A 16,017-nucleotide genomic window follows, 5' to 3' on the forward strand; every position below is an offset into this window, starting at 1 on the left:
TGGCACTGCCAAAAAAAAATAGAAGGCTATTTTGACTCAAACACTCAAGCCAATACGAACCAATCAGAAGCTACAAGAATCCAATGGTAATCACTACAAGCTGCGGAAGATTAAATTTCCAGGTTTAAAGTATTTGGAGACCATTAAGTTATATAACAGGATGACAGGTTCAAAAATGGCATCCCTCGGCAACACTACAACAATTGTGGCTGATGTAATTCTAGTTACAAACATGGTGAGTCAACAAAATGACAAACAGGTTGCATCAAGTTTTAATGAGCTACTCCAAACAAACATAGATCCATTACCTAGGCTAGCTGATCATCACAAACTTGACAGGAAAAATCGAATGTGTTGCCAAAGTGGATCTAGCCAACCGGCTACCTCAGCCAGCTTGTGTAGTTCTGAACATGGAAAAGCACCCAAAATTTCAAAATGGATGTTCCCACCTTTGCACATACAGTCATGATTGGGCTCATTGCAACTACGATATTTCAAGCTGAAGTTACCGTGCAAAAAAAAAAAAGTTCCAACAACAGGCCAACATCACCACTTTAGCTACTACACATATCCGTTAACTTCAGAAAAGAAAGGGACAAGGCAATGACACCGTTAACTTCAGAAAAGAAAGGGACAAGGCAATGATAGTGTACCCATCAGTTCAAGTATGATAGAAACATGAATAATGTACAAAAAGTTACACTAGAGAACATGGGAAATTACTTATCAGATGACATATGCCAGAACCCAACTAGATGAGAAATCACAACACATTTCTATGCAAATCCACCAACAGATCAGCCAAAGTATATCTAGCTAACAGAACTATGCCAAGTTCTGCAATTTCTTGGCATCGCCAAAAATAAATAAATTTAGTAGGCTATTTGAACTCAAACACTCAAAGCCAATATGAACCAATCAGAAGCTACCAGAATCCAGTGGTAATCAGTACAATTTGCGCAAGATCGAATTTCTTTATACTAGGGCAGACTCCTAACACCCAGGTTGGAGACCATGACGATATAAGCAGAATGACAGGTTCAAAAATGCCATCGACTCTTACCAGGACAAAAAAAAACTGTGCAGCTTCTGCTCAATTTAAAATACTTGGAGACCATGACAACTCTACTGCAAACTTTACAAATGCATAAGTTGAAGGCAGAAATCTTGTCACGGGGATGAATAACACAATTGGATGCCAAGAAATTGATACTTGAAACAATAACAAATCATGTCCAGAATCATATGCAACACTACGACACTTGTGGCTCTTGTACTAGTATTTACACGCATGGTGAAACAACAAAATGACACACAGGTTGCATCAGGTTTTAATTAGCTACTCCAAACAAAGATAGGTTGATCACCTAGGATAGCTGATCATCACAAACTTGACAGAAATATTGAATGATGTAAAAGTGGGTCTAGACCACAGAACAATGCCCAATTCTGAATTTTCACCACCACGACAAAACAATATATTTACAAGGCTATTTGAACTCAAACACTCAAGCAAATATGAACCAATCGGAGCTACCAGGTTCCAATGGTAATCAGTACAAGCTACGAAAGATCAAATTCCCCACAAACCTGGGCCTCATCCTTGCCGATATCCGAGTCCCCCTATGCACCGGAAAACGAAGAAATGTGGCAAAAGGTTAGTATTTTTCAAGAGAGGGGCGCCAGAAACCTAGCCAAGTGGACAAGGAGTACCTTCATTGGGGTCGTCCTTGTTCCCGGCGAGCAACATCGGAGGAAACAGACAGGATGGACCCCAGACGCTGCACTAGCCACCATCGCTCCTGCTGGTTGGCTCTCCGATGCTTCGGCATGGCGGCCAGCTAGCCGGTGATGGTCAGAGGGCGCAACAAGAGAACCAGCTGCGCTGCAGCACCACCGCCCAGTCGAGCCCTCCTTCCAGCAGGTAGTAAGGTGCAGCAGGTCGAAGAACGGACAAGCAATGGACTAACAATTAATTCGTGCAGTGCATATCAATCAACACAGTAACAAAATGGAGATGAGGACAGAAGCATGACCTTGGTGACAATGGCAGAGCCAGACTTGTCAGAGACGCTGCCGGAGCGGAAGGTGTACTGCTCCAACGCCGCCGCGACGCCGTGGTTACTAGAGCTGGTTGGCTATCCGCTGCTTCGGCATGGCGGCCAGCTACAGAGGGCACAACAACAGAACCAGATGCGGTGCAGCACCACCGCCCAGTCGAGCCCTCCTTCCAGCTCGAAGTAGGTGCGTGAGCCACAGCTCCGCCTGCCGTCGTGCAGTGGCAACCATGGTAGTAGACGGGTCTCTACAACACAAGGGCCACTGCCAGTACCGCACAGGCAGCCGCCGATCCAATAGGGGCGAAAAAGAAGACCCCTTTCTTCTTCTTCAGTTCACCTCCCCCTTTCCTGCAACAGTTAGAAATCCACTGAAACATCAGGGGCAGAACACCTTCAGTACACTCGTTACTAAAAACAATGGTCTTAAACATAGGCAAGTTTTAGAACAGATAAGATGTCGGTACAATATTTATTTTGTACTATACCATAGCTTGTCAGAATATGGATAACAACCATCCTAAAATGATTATACTGTAGCAGCGCACGAATGATAACTAACGCTAATTCGTCATTTCACCTACCTCCCCCTTTCCTGCAATAGTTAGAAATCCACTGAAACATCAGGGGCAGAACACCTTCATGAGACTTGTTACTAAATAGCAACGGTCTTAAACATAAGCAAGTTTTAGAAGAGATAAGCTGTTGGTACAATATTTTGTACTATACCAGAGGTCGTCAAAATATGGATACAACCATCCTAAAAGGATTGTACTGTAGCAGTGCGCGAATGATAACTAACGCTAATTCGTCATTTTGATATTTCGATCGGAATCCTGCACTATGATTAACATCGACAAGCAATGACCTGAATCCTAGGAAATCCTTGAATGAGAACCCAGGCCAATGGTACGCCGTGCAATTCACAACAATACAGAAACAAAATGAAGCAGGGATAAACAGACACACGCATCCAAGCCAGCCAGCGGCTGCTACTGAAAACAGGGCCATTACTGCAAGGACTTTCAAGCAATGGACTAACAATTAATCCGGGTCATGTCACGCGGTGCAGTGCATATCAATCAACACAGTAACGAAATGGAGATGAGGACAGAAGCATGACCTTGGTGACAATGGCAGAGCCGGACTTGTCGGAGACGCTGCCGGAGCGGAAGGTGTACTGCTCCAACGCCGCCGCGACGCCGTGGTTACTAGAGCTGGTTGGCTCTCCGCTGCTTCGGCATGGCAGCCAGCTACAGAGGGGCACAACAACAGAACCAGCTGCGCCGCAGCACCACCGCCCAGTCGAGCCCCCTCCTTCCAGCTGGAGGTAGGTGCATCAGCCACAGCTCCGCCTGCCGTCGTGCGGTGGCAACCATGGTAGTAGACGGGTCTCCCGCCTCTACAACACAAGGTGCCAGAACCGCACAGGCACCCGCCGATCCAATAGGGGCGAAAAAGAAGACCCCTTTCTTCTTCTTCTTCATATCTCCTCCTCCTTTCCTGCAACAGTTAGAAATCCACTGAAACATCAGGGGCAGAACACCATCAGTACAATCGTTACTAAAAACAATGGTCTTAAACATAAGCAAGTTTTAGAACAGATAAGCTAGTTGTCCGTACAATATTTTGTACTATACCAGAGCTCGTTAAAAATATGGATACAACCATCCTAAAAGGATTGTACTGCAGGAGTGCACGAACGATAACTAACGGTAATTCGTCATTTTGATATTTCGATCAGAATACTGCACTGTTGATAACATCGACAACCAATGACCTGAATCCTAGGAAATCCTTGAGTGAGCACCCAGGCCACAATGGTACGCGGTGCAAATCAGAACAATACAGCAAGAGAATGAAGCCTAGGTATAAACAGACACACGCATCCAAGACAACCACAGAGTCCGCCAGCCAGCGGCTGCTACTGAAAACAGGGCCATTACCGCAAGATCGGACAAGCAAATGGACTAACAAATTAATTCGGATCATGTCACAGTAACGAAATGGAGATGAGGACAGAAGCATGACCTTTTGGAGCCGGACTTGTCGGAGACGGTGCTGGAGCGGAAGTTGTAGTGCTCCAACGCCTCCGCTCCTCCTCCTGCAGCTAGGGCAAGAAATATTTGTTTTTCAGTCGAAACGAATTAGGGAAGAAGAAGGGGATTAGGTTTAGGGTTTAGCTACCATACCCATACCTAGACGGCGACGTCCCTGAGCAGAGGTGGCAGGCCGGTCGGTGAGGGAGGGCAAGAGGGCGGCCTCACCCCAGACGAAGGCGGCGCTGGAGATCGAGGAGAACCCGCGCGCACGGAAGAGATGGGGAACCGAGCGGGGAGAAGGGCCGGTAGTTGCGCCGCCGCGTCCTGCTCGCCGGCGCCCTCCTTGGGCCACGCGTGACGCGGGCAGCGAGGTCGACGGAGCGCCGCACACCATCCTACCGCTGCACGCGCGCTCCGGCGAGCAAGCCGCCGCGACCCCGCCTGTGTCGTCGGCGGGCAACTGGTGGTTGTGGGCGGTCGATCTAGTGAGTTGGCTCGGGAGCGGGCTGAAGTGGGTCCGGGGGAGGTGGACGGCGACGGCGGAGGAGAGGAGGTCTGGGGTGGGGAAGAAGAGGGCGCCGGCGAGTGGCGGCGCCGGGCGATTAGAACCGGCGGATGGTATCGGGGAGGGGAGAGAGAGGCCACGGTGATGGATCCTTTAATGAACGTGATTAAAGGAGTTCATTTTGGCTCGTACCCCTAACCTCTGTTCCGTACCATGGCAGCGTGCGCTGTGCGGCATGTGCGCCAATGGATGATGCTCCCGGCGTCGTACGTGTTCGACTCGGAGTCTTTTTTTTTTTTTTGAAGTATGTTCGACTCGGAGTCTGATTGCACGCCGAGTTTAGCTAGATTGACGGTTCAAACTGCCAATGACTAGATGAGGCCCGCCAAGTCGTCAGGCAGATAGATATATTGCCTCCACCATATTACCAGGAACAACAAAAACCGAAATCCCCACCACGGAGATGGCCCAGTCAGACTGGGACAGATTCATGGCCGACGACGAAGGTTTCCGGCAACAGAAGACGCCGGAGACGAAGAAGAGGGCGGCCGATGACACGCCGGCGGACGCCTACTACACGGAGAAGAGGGTCAAGGCCAACTGCTGGGAGCGGTCCCAGGACGAGCACGTCGAAGCCGTCCGGGAAACCCAGCGGGCCCAGTCGATCTGGTACCAGAGATTAAAGGCCGCATCCGACAGGGTCGCCGACTACCTCGCCGGCTTAAGCACCAAGGAACACTGGTCTCGCCTCTCGCGTCAGGCCGCCGATGCAGCGAAAAACGGGTTTGAGACCTTGCGTTTTTGGTGCGGTGGACGAAGACCTCAAAGACGGCGACGATTCTTCACTCCTCGAGGTCATTACCGGAACGTGATGAAGACAAAGAAAAGGTTTTAATGATGTCATCTTCATGGCTCAAGATATATTGTGGACAATATGCTTGTTTTTCATGTTTAATATCATGCGGTTGAATACAATAATGTTGTTAATTCATCTGTAATCTTTTCCTTCCTTTCGTAACTAAGCGGCGTATCAAGTTTCTCAGAAGGAAATAGCAATACATTAGGAAAATTAGAGTACTTTTCCCAATCATCCAAAGTTTCTCTTTACACCCGAGGCCCTAGATCTTTTTCTATGTCGAACGTCTGCTACCTTTTCTCATATTTAGATAAATCTCCGATATTCTTTTATAGATAGAGCGAGTAGTACAATGTACTAAAATGTCGCTATAGTAGGCCAAGTATTTTACTACAGTTAAGTAAATTAGAAGGTGAAACAATGTCACGTCTCACTAGTAACACGTCAATAGCGCTTGAAGCACGCAAAATACCTCTTTTGTAACCCAGGCTTTATGTAGCCTGGTTTATTTATTTTTCATAAACTTCAAAAATTTTAATTTTATAAATCTAAAATATTTTGAAAAAACATACAGACGTAGGGAATGTCTAAATCTTTAGATTGAAATACATTATATTTTGCCGCCAGTTGATAGTCTCACGAAATGATAAAATCTAGATTATAGTGTTCATTACTATTCATCAATGATGAAATTAAGATTTTTTATTTCTGCTGAGTTCAAAATACAACATATTTCATTCTAAAAATTTACACATTTGTAGAATACAATATTATCTATATCATGACATGTCTAGTCAGACAGGTCCCGCGGGCATAACTCTATGTAGGAGTCCGGCTCGGGCACGACCCGACATGGACGTCGTCCCTGACCAGGTTGCAGACCATCCTCCTCCTCGAGCAGCCTCTTGATGTGCGTCGTCATCCTCCCGATGTCCTTCCTGGCCACGGCGGCCTGGGCAGTACTGATGGAGGTGAAGGTGAGCTCCTTGTACGTGAGCTGCACGGCGAGGCTGCGGCACGCGACGTAGATGCAGGCGGCGTAGACGGAGTCCCTGTTGCGTACGACCGGGCAGCAGCCGCCCTTGCCCTCTTTCGTCATCAGCTTCTTGAACGTCTCATTGGCCTGGTCCCGGATGGCGGCGGTGAGGCCGAGCCGGTCCGCCATGTCGGCGATGGCGCGGCAGCCGTCCAGGAGCTGGGTCTTGGAATGGCGTCGAGCGGCAGGGCGTCCTTGCTGGCGGCGGAGGACTTCTTGGCATCGTTGTTGGAGCAGGTGATGGTGCTGGAGAGTTTGGCGTCGAGGAATGGCTCGACGACGCTGCTCGCGTCGTGGGGGCGACTCGGGCCGCTCGTCGGTGATATAGCGCGCACGCGATGCAGATGGCCGGTGTCGCCTGTGGTGTGGTTGGGCGCAGTCGATGATCATGCGCGCGAGCGAAGCAACAAGGGTTGACGACCACGGCACCGTCGCGCGGGCGCATCGATCCCGATCGATCATGTGCGACTTTGGCGCGTGGTGACAGGCTGGCTAGGCGGGGAGACTCGCTGCGAATCCGAAAGGAGGAAGCGAATCGATCGATGCCAAACAAGTTTGACGCCAAAGAAGCGCATCTCAAACAAACGACCCACCGAATATATGTGGTTTCTTGCTTTTCTGGTGAACTACTAAAACACGTACGTACGTAGCTTGTCTGACTTACCGCCGGGAACAAAAGAAAGACGATGGATTTGCACGTACACGTACCCGATGCCTTCATTTTCTCTAGCTCGTTCGTGCGTGCGTGCACACCATCGATGCTTGATAGATTCACACGACCTCGCGCCCCTTGCCCGCCACAGATCTACCCGACTTGGCTCCAAACATTTTAACATCTCCATCCATACCTACCTCTTCGATCTGGACCGGTTTAATTGTTTCAGAGAAACAAATCAAAACGCTGCATGAATTCAGATCCAAACAGAAAACAAAAATAAAAATCATGGATTCAAGCCCACGATGTATTACCTGCACGATGGCGGAAACCTCGGCTGCTCCATGGCGCTCCATGCCGAGGATGGAGTGAACCACCGTACCGAGATCAGGGTAGAGTGCCTCCTCTCCTCTCCTCTCCTCTCCTCTCCTCTCCTCTCCGAGCAAGAGTCCAAGTCTAAGTCGTCACACACGACGCACGCGTTGGTTCCACCCCATCTACTATTTATAGAGTCGAGGCAACGCTGAATTTTCATTCAAAGCTTGAAAAATGGCGCTAGTTTTTCAGCTTTCCCGCTAAACTTTTCCTGCTACTCCCTCCATACCGGATTACTGGGCTTCAATTGAAATTAGAGAAAACCCCAAAAATTAGGCTCAATTATCATTTAATGCAGCGTTAACTAGGGAGGTTATGGGGAGAAAATACATGCATGCTCTGATTACACGGACCTGATTGGTAGCTACGGGGGACATGCAGCCGGAGGTTGTTATTAGGCTGCATGCGGAAGGAATTAGCCAATGCATGCGCCTAGAAAACGGCCGGTTGCTTATCTCTTCACATTAATCATGGAAATTCGAGATTAGAGGGTGAAATTGTGCCAATAGCTGAGCACCTAGGTCGCAGAGCTTCTCCTAATAAGCCTAATAAATCGGTATGGAGGGAGTACCACATATGGCATGTCTTGTTTAATTCGGCAGTCAACCAACCCAATTAATTGTCAATAGGATCGACCCCTCTACTCCTATTCTTAATGCTAACCAAATTTCCGCCTTGAATCTCTCCAGCAGCCCAATAGCTGGGTACACGCCTATACATAAATAGGACATGCCAATTGCAGTTTATTGAAATACCTTCCCTCGGGTTTGTGCCACTGAATCTTCTCTTTGCACTTCTTCCAATTTTGAGGAGCACTCTAGTTCCCTCTTTTCGATAAGAGAATATTTCCATCAGCGAATAGTTCTGAGGTTTCAAGAAAATTACATCCATGATGAATAATTTTTTATTCTCTTTGACAGTCAAGTTGCAAAGTTTCGTGTATTGCTAACGTGGCATGTCGCCTGGTAAACAATTAACGCAAGAAATAGTGTGGATCACACATGGTCTGATGGTGATGGATTTCCATATTAATTGACGCTGAACTCTGGGTAGTGCTTACACATTGTTCTCCATCCTAACTGCTTCTTCCAGGAGAGAGGGACAGACGGCTTACATGTGAGGAGCACACGGATTGCTAGCGTGGCCTCTCATACCAAACAGCTCCTAAAATCAGGCATGGTTACCGATTGCCTTCTGCCATTCTATGTATCCTTCATCCTATTAATAGCTTCCATTGATTATTGATTTTTTCTCATAATCTCTTGCTGTTTCCAGAAGGCGTAATTCAAGGAAACCAGTCCCCAGTCAAGACAGGAAATTAATAAGGCTCATGCATGGTCTGGTCCGGTGCTAGTAACTGTATTGTTGTCCCTCCTAAATGCTTCTTCCACAAATCTCTTCATACTGTATCTCCGAAGAACTACTACCAAAATGACCCAGCCTCTCCCATGCTTGTTTCCAATAATAACTAAAAAAAATGCTGCCGGATTTGTCGCCATGAATGATTTTCCTGCTTTGATTTCTTCCATGATGGAAACAGTATTTTGATTGTTCGAAGCAAACACTGGGAACATTATCTGCTACTTTCACCATGCGCACTGCGGTACATTTTCGCTAAGAGAATGTTTACATTCGCGAATGGTTTTGTAGTTAATTTCAATAACATTGCATGGTGAAATTTTTGATCCTCTTTGACGGTGCAGGTGGAAGGTGGCAGGGTAAACAATTAAGGCGGGAAGTTAGGGCATCTCCAACCCTACGGCCCAAACGGACGTCCGTTTCGGATCGTTTGGGTCGCGAGACGGACACGTGGATAGCAGCGGATGTCCTACTTCGTTTATGTTCCCCAACGCACGCAAATACGCAAAATCTGCTCGTACTAGTACTACTCGGAGGCGCACGACGGCGAGATCCCGCGGGCCGCGGCGGAGGCAGAGGCCGTGCGCCCACGCCGCGGACTTGGCCGAGGCGAAGGACTCCCGCAGGGCTGCGGCGGGCGCCGCCGGACTTGGCCGAGGCGGAGGACTCCCGCGAGGGCCGGCGGCAGGCAAGCAGGGCGCCCCCGGCCTCCCGGCGAGGCGCGCGAGGCGCGGTCGGGCGCGGCGAGGTGGGCGGAGGCTACCTCCATGCAGGCTAGGCGCGGCGCGGGCAGCAGGCGAGGCCGGGCAGCAGGCGAGGCGGTCGGGCGCGGCGAGGTGGGCGGAGGCGGGGGCCGCGGGGCCGGGCTCCGCCGCAGGCGAGGCGCGCGGCGGCCACAGGAGAGTGGGCGGCGGCGGGTCAGCGGGGCCGGGCTCCGCGCCGGGCGAGCACGCGGCGAGCCGGGTGGCGGCGGGCGGCGGGGCTGGGCTCCGCGCCGGTCGAGGCGCGCGGCGGCGACGGGGAAGTGGGCGGCGGCCGGGGCCGGGCTCCGCGGCGGCAGAGGCCAGGACGGCGCGGCACGGGGCGGCGCGCGACGCGCAGCTCGCGGAGGCCTTGCTCGCGTCGGGGCAAGGCGCAGCCCAAGGCGCGGAGCGGCATGGCCCTGCAGCAGCGCGGGCGTTGTAGAGCCAGCGACGGCCGCCTCCGTGCAGGGGAGGCGCGGCGCGGGCCACCTCCGTGCAGGCGAGGCGCGGGCCGAGCTCGGCGGCGGCCGCCTCCGTGCAGGTGAGGCGCGGCGCGAGCGGAGCTCCTTTCAGCCGCAGCGACCTCCGGTAGTGATTAAAAAAAAGAAGGAGGCGGCGACAGCGGACTACATGCGATGGGCGTTCCTCCGGCGAGCCACAATCTGGCGATGGCTGGGCAAAAGTTGGAGCAAAGGGGATGGAGATAGAGGAGAGAGGAGGAGGAGGAAGAAAGAGGTGGGATGTGTGGCTGCCAAGTGGGGTTCATCCGGACCTGCGCGGATGGAAAAGGACGCGCGAGGACGCCCGCGTCTGTCCGTGGCCACGCAAAAGCTCCCCAGATTTGCGTGAGATTTGGGTCGCCCCGACTTTATTGCCGTCCGTTTTGCATTTGCGTCCGCGCGTTGGGACGCGTTTTTACCCAAACGGACAAAAATGGTCTCCGTTTTTGAGTTTGGGTCTCCGCGTTGGAGATGCCCTTAGTGCGGATCACACATGGTCCGGTGATGATTTATTTTTCTAATAATTGACGCTGGAGTCTAGGTACTACTACATATGGTTCTCCACCCTAACTGCTTCTTCCAGGAATCACATTGTTCTCCACAATTAGTCTACATTTTGCATATATATGACAAGTATTTAGGGCCAGAGGGAGTACTAGCTTTTTTACAAGAGATTAGTACCAATATTGAATACAAAGAAGATGCATATGTTTTACTAACTTTATTGTTCACTCTACCGTACCAAGTTTTGTTTAAAATCCATATACAATTACACAGTTTTCAATCGATCGATCCGTGAGGCACAGCTGGAAGAACCAACCATATGGTTCCAATATCTAAACTCTTTTGATAGCTCAACTAACAGCCTATGTTCTAACAAACCTTGTCCAGGATTAGGCTAGTGTGGCCTTTTGCTTCAGGAAAGGAAAAAAAAGGCAAGGAAACTGGAACACGAATAAGGAAACTTCCTCCCTCAGCATAATCAGCTTGGTTACGAACAAGAGGTGGAGAAATTTCTAATACCAACAAACTTTCAAACATAGATTCCTCATAACATCCACTTTGCAATAGTAAAAAAACAACTTTAACATGTATCCAAATTTCTTCAAATTCATTCAGTGCCTCGCGTTTGGTTTACAACATACATACACATAAACATGAAGCAACCAGCTACTAGAAAAAAGAGTAAACCTGGAGCAAATTTCTCTAATACCGGCAAGACACGGATGATTCCTCCTCTAGTGCTCCATCTGCAACTGCAAGGTTTCACTAATATCAGACAACCATATTCCTAAAATAACAACAACACTTGCAAACTTAAAAAAATGAATTGGAGCATGCATCTCTCATATCAAAGCACAAACAAGAGTAGTAGCTGCTATATATACATCAGCAACATTTAGATCATCAAGAATAAGTCAGGTTTTTGAGTCAATTAATTGTATATCAATGTAAATAAGAACCATCGAGAAGTCATACATTATAGTTGACAAACTTATCAAGAGTAACTGAATTACTCTAGCACATGTTCTGAGAGGAACAATATGAAATCATATATTGTGGCACCATTCCCCAAAAACTATAATTAGCGCAAGTATATTTTTAACTGAGCATCGCCACAAGAAGGGAGTACTGCAACAAGAAGACTTTCTTTTCCCAAACTAGCATGAGTGAAAAGATTTCTACCTTTAAGAAATGACGATCCAGTATGATCTGTAATTAGCAGATACAAACTCTACACTGCAACTTAAATTTAAATACATACTTCAATATGACCCTAGGAACTCCGAACAGCCACAACAGATGTACCACAAAATTTAAACTTTTGTGAGGTACAAAACAAACAAGCGTCCTTATGAAGCTGATGCGACAAACAACTAATTTATAGGACCAAAATCCGTATATCTTCTCTTCAAAATATATCCCTTTTGTTCAATAACTACTAGGTTGGGTCGGGAATGCTCACTTTATTATGACCAAGTAGTGTGGACCCGATGAACAATCTCTTGCCATGACCAAAAGCAAAAGAAGTGACTGAAAGATTTAACATTAAAAAGATCAAAGAGAATGGTTGTTACCCGATATTTTCTTAGATATCTCAAGCTCTGCCACCATAAGTAGTGATACATCCGGTGAGTGGAATCGGCAAATACATTGGGCCACCTAAACCAGCGTCATGGCTGCCTCTTCGCGCTACCAAGGAATCAGTGTCCGCTCCACGTTTTCGGCAACCAAAGGACGCCCATCGTGGCCGCTCCCGCGATCTCGCATACCGTAGAGGACCTTATCTTGTAATCTGAACAAACGGAGCATAAACAAAATCTCAATTAGACCATGAAATGAGGACTGAGTGATAAAGATCACCTCAGGGAATCATTCCGGAGATGAGAACTGAGTGATAAAAAAAATGAATAAACCCTAAATACAGAATTTGAGCCTCTGGTAGACTTTAAGCAAACAGAAGTAGAAATATAAATGCACTCACATCTATTTACAAGTCATCATTTCCTCCACATCAAAAAAATAGCGCTTCATTTTCATTGCACATGCAAATATATTAATGAATGAATAGAACTCTCGCTTGACTTAAACACGTAGATCAGATTCATTCCAAGTCCCGTGAAAAAGGTTCATTCCAGGAATGAAACAAAACTCATCGAAACACATAAAATATGTAGCATACGACACCTAAATGGATTTCCTTATCTCGAAAGAGAAGGTTGATATTCAAACTGTGCCAACCTGTAGAGACTCAGCGAAAGCATGATATTGCATTTTTTGCTACCATTATCTTAATTCAGATATAGCAAAACCAATGAACTATGCACTCATCTGGATGCAACATGTGATAAATCAGTCCCAAGAGATGTAATTTTTCATATAGGATATCATATTATCATCAGAGGTATGTTCATACAAGCACATGCTAACCAACCACAAGACCAATAATTATTCAACTCGAGCATAGACCGAGTGTTTTACGAAAACCAACTAGATGTTCAATTTGGCCTCCGAATTGCAAGAAGACAACATAGCCGCATAGCAAATAATCAATCCCAAAAGATGGTATGATTACTATTAAGTTTTTCATCACCGGACAAGCAGGAACAAAACATACAAATTTGACATTGCAAATTAAATTTGAATCACATAAACGTATAAATTCTATTTCAGAGGAAATCAGGGAGAACTAAATAATGGAACATGAAAAAATTATCGGTGTGCTGAAATATGCCATCAACCATCCAATGAAGGATTTAACAGCATTAGCTCTCAAGTCTGGCTCGGTGAAAGCTCTTAGGCGGCAAATAGGAATGTTTTGAGAAACATGCCTTAATTATATTATTACACTATCATCCAATGGAGTAAATAAAACCAAATGGAAAAAAAAAAGACAAATATCTATGTCTAGAATTCCATCAGACATCCAAGGAAGGATCTGCAGCAATAGCTCTAAAGCACTGGCAGGGCAAAACCTCTTAACACGGCTAATGTGAGTGTATTGAGAATGAGACTTGATTTAATCACCATTTGCAATGCACTAAACGATTCAAATTACTATGAAGACCGTTAAATTTGATTGAGAATAGACAATATGATCTTGGAAATAAAAATGCTCGAGATAACCAAGGAAGGAATTAGTAGCTCTCAAGCCTGGCAAGGCGAAAGCTCTTATGCTTCACATGAGAATGTTTCAGAAACAAACCTTAAATGTTACCATCATCGCTTTCTTTTCTCATTAGCAAATCAATTTCAAATATATTAGCTATGAACTAACAAGATGGAATTTAATCGCAATAATCAAGGTTCCTATCAGTATGCGAAAACTAATTCTAGGTCCAATCATAGATCCTATTGCATAGTTTGTAGCACCGAGAGAAGTACTATCGGGACAAAGTAGAATAATATATAGATACTACAGAATATCAACAAGAGCAAGTGAAGTCACAAAGAATGCCTCAAAGAAAGACGCAAAGTGTGACACACCACAAATGAAATGGTATTGCAACCCGGACAAAAAAGGGATATGGTCAAAGGCAGAACATTTGCACGTGATAAAAGAATCAATTTACAAAATGGAAGAAAATTGGGTAAAACGGTTGTCTCGCTCGGAAAGCCGGATAAAATGTATGTCACTTAACAACCAAAGGTAATTCCAACATGTAGCTATTTCTCATGGACTCAACTCGGCTTTATACAACTCTATGGTATAAAATGAACAACAATCAAATGACAGGAACAATCATAAACCAATAGGTAGCAGAAAATCACAAACTTTTGCCAGATCAAAACATGTGATAACTATGACCATATTTATTATGGTTAGAAAATAAGTGACTCCTCATTCATAGGATAAAAACACTAGGTATCCTCAAATTATTTAGTGGTTTCATCACCTAATGCTGGCAAAAACCCAATAAATCAAATTAACGAAAAATGGTGTACAAATTTGTTCACAGATGCAAAGATGTGTAAACATCCTATTTTTATGCGAACAAATATAAAAATGTGAAAAGCAAGAGAATGCAAAAGCACATTGAGTCGGATGGCAGGATGATCCATAGTTTCTCAGTGGTAGCAACCAATTATTTGATTAGATTTGTCCTCAATGCTTCTAGAAGAAGGAACTTGTTGTCTTCATGGCAGCAGCATGTTGACAGCTTTATAATTAAATATACATACAAGTTGTTTGTTTATAATTCGAAAATGGTGAAATAAGAGCACTACTCATGTATGAGTAGCTTATAGCAAGGTTTACAAACCAGAAATATCAATAAAACCTTCTTTTGCAATGATAACAAATTCTCCTTCATCACTATACCATTCTCCAACGATGGAAAATTTCACATAGAAAAAATCACATCTGCGGCAATGTCAGGTGGATATGCTTATGGCTCCTTTAAAAGATGTACTTCACACTTCCACACCCTGAAAATTAAAACACCATGTATGAGCATTGCATCGCCGGAATGCAGCACAACATTTTCTCTTTGGACTTCACTTAATCACTTCATCAATAAAAATTAAGCTGGGTTAGTCCTCAGCACAATAGTTCCTTGAGGAATGTGGGGAATCACTTGAGATAACTATAGCTGAACCCAAGATAGTACCTGCACCGCATGGCAGTGAGTAGTAGTGGTCAAGGGCCTACAACCATGTGTGAGGACACAAACTTCTGAGAGGTTCAGGGTTGAGTGTCATCTAAATCAAATTCGAGCACTACGACTACCACTTGTACGTAAAATAAAAATGAACATTTGACCACTGGTATATTTGATCAAACTAACAATATAGATAGGAAAGACATAGTTCTTTTCTAAAGCAAAGTTTTATGGCTTAGTAAAAATTATTCAATATAGACTATAAAGTTAACAGGGTGAAAACTTTGGTTGTCATGTAATAATCACATGCTAGAGGTAACAGGTACAATCAAGCAAACAAGGACAGACTACCGCACAAAGATATATAAGCTGTCCGGGAAACAACTCATGGCTCCATGGAAGTACCTAGCATGCATCATATACTCAGATGTAGTAGAGAGATCAAGCAAACTCAAACTAATCAATCAAATGCCAAAAGATGTTTAGCTAGACTTTGAGTGCGGCAAACCAGATTTTCAAATCATGGCAAATTCACAACTGCAAGTAGTTCTGAGTGCAACATAAATCTGATGACAATCATTTTCAGCACATAATTTACATACTAATAGAGCCATTTTTTCAAATATTGGACCAACGGAGATACACCATATATATCCAGGCTGAGGGAGTACTACAGAAGTATGGACTAAAGTGTACCTTCTTTTACCGCTAATGTGAGCAATTGGTTGCCCAAACAGTCAAAACATTGTCCAGACAGTTCATACATATTACTGTGGTTTCACGGCAA

General features: G+C 46.0%; 2 non-coding genes across 2 annotated transcripts; both read right to left on the minus strand.

The window, feature by feature from the left end:
- Positions 1-13,133: 13,133 nt before the first annotated feature.
- LOC124650678 lies at positions 13,134-13,228 on the minus strand. The gene has a single exon (XR_006987107.1). It is a non-coding gene; the product is annotated as a small nucleolar RNA SNORD96 family (small nucleolar RNA).
- A 133-nt stretch (positions 13,229-13,361) lies between these two features.
- LOC124650853 lies at positions 13,362-13,477 on the minus strand. Its single transcript, XR_006987259.1, has one exon. It is a non-coding gene; the product is annotated as a small nucleolar RNA SNORD14 (small nucleolar RNA).
- Between the last annotated feature and the right edge of the window lie 2,540 nt (positions 13,478-16,017).

Source organism: Lolium rigidum, chromosome 4 (genome assembly GCF_022539505.1).
Source record: "Lolium rigidum isolate FL_2022 chromosome 4, APGP_CSIRO_Lrig_0.1, whole genome shotgun sequence".
Lineage (NCBI taxonomy): Eukaryota > Viridiplantae > Streptophyta > Magnoliopsida > Poales > Poaceae > Lolium > Lolium rigidum.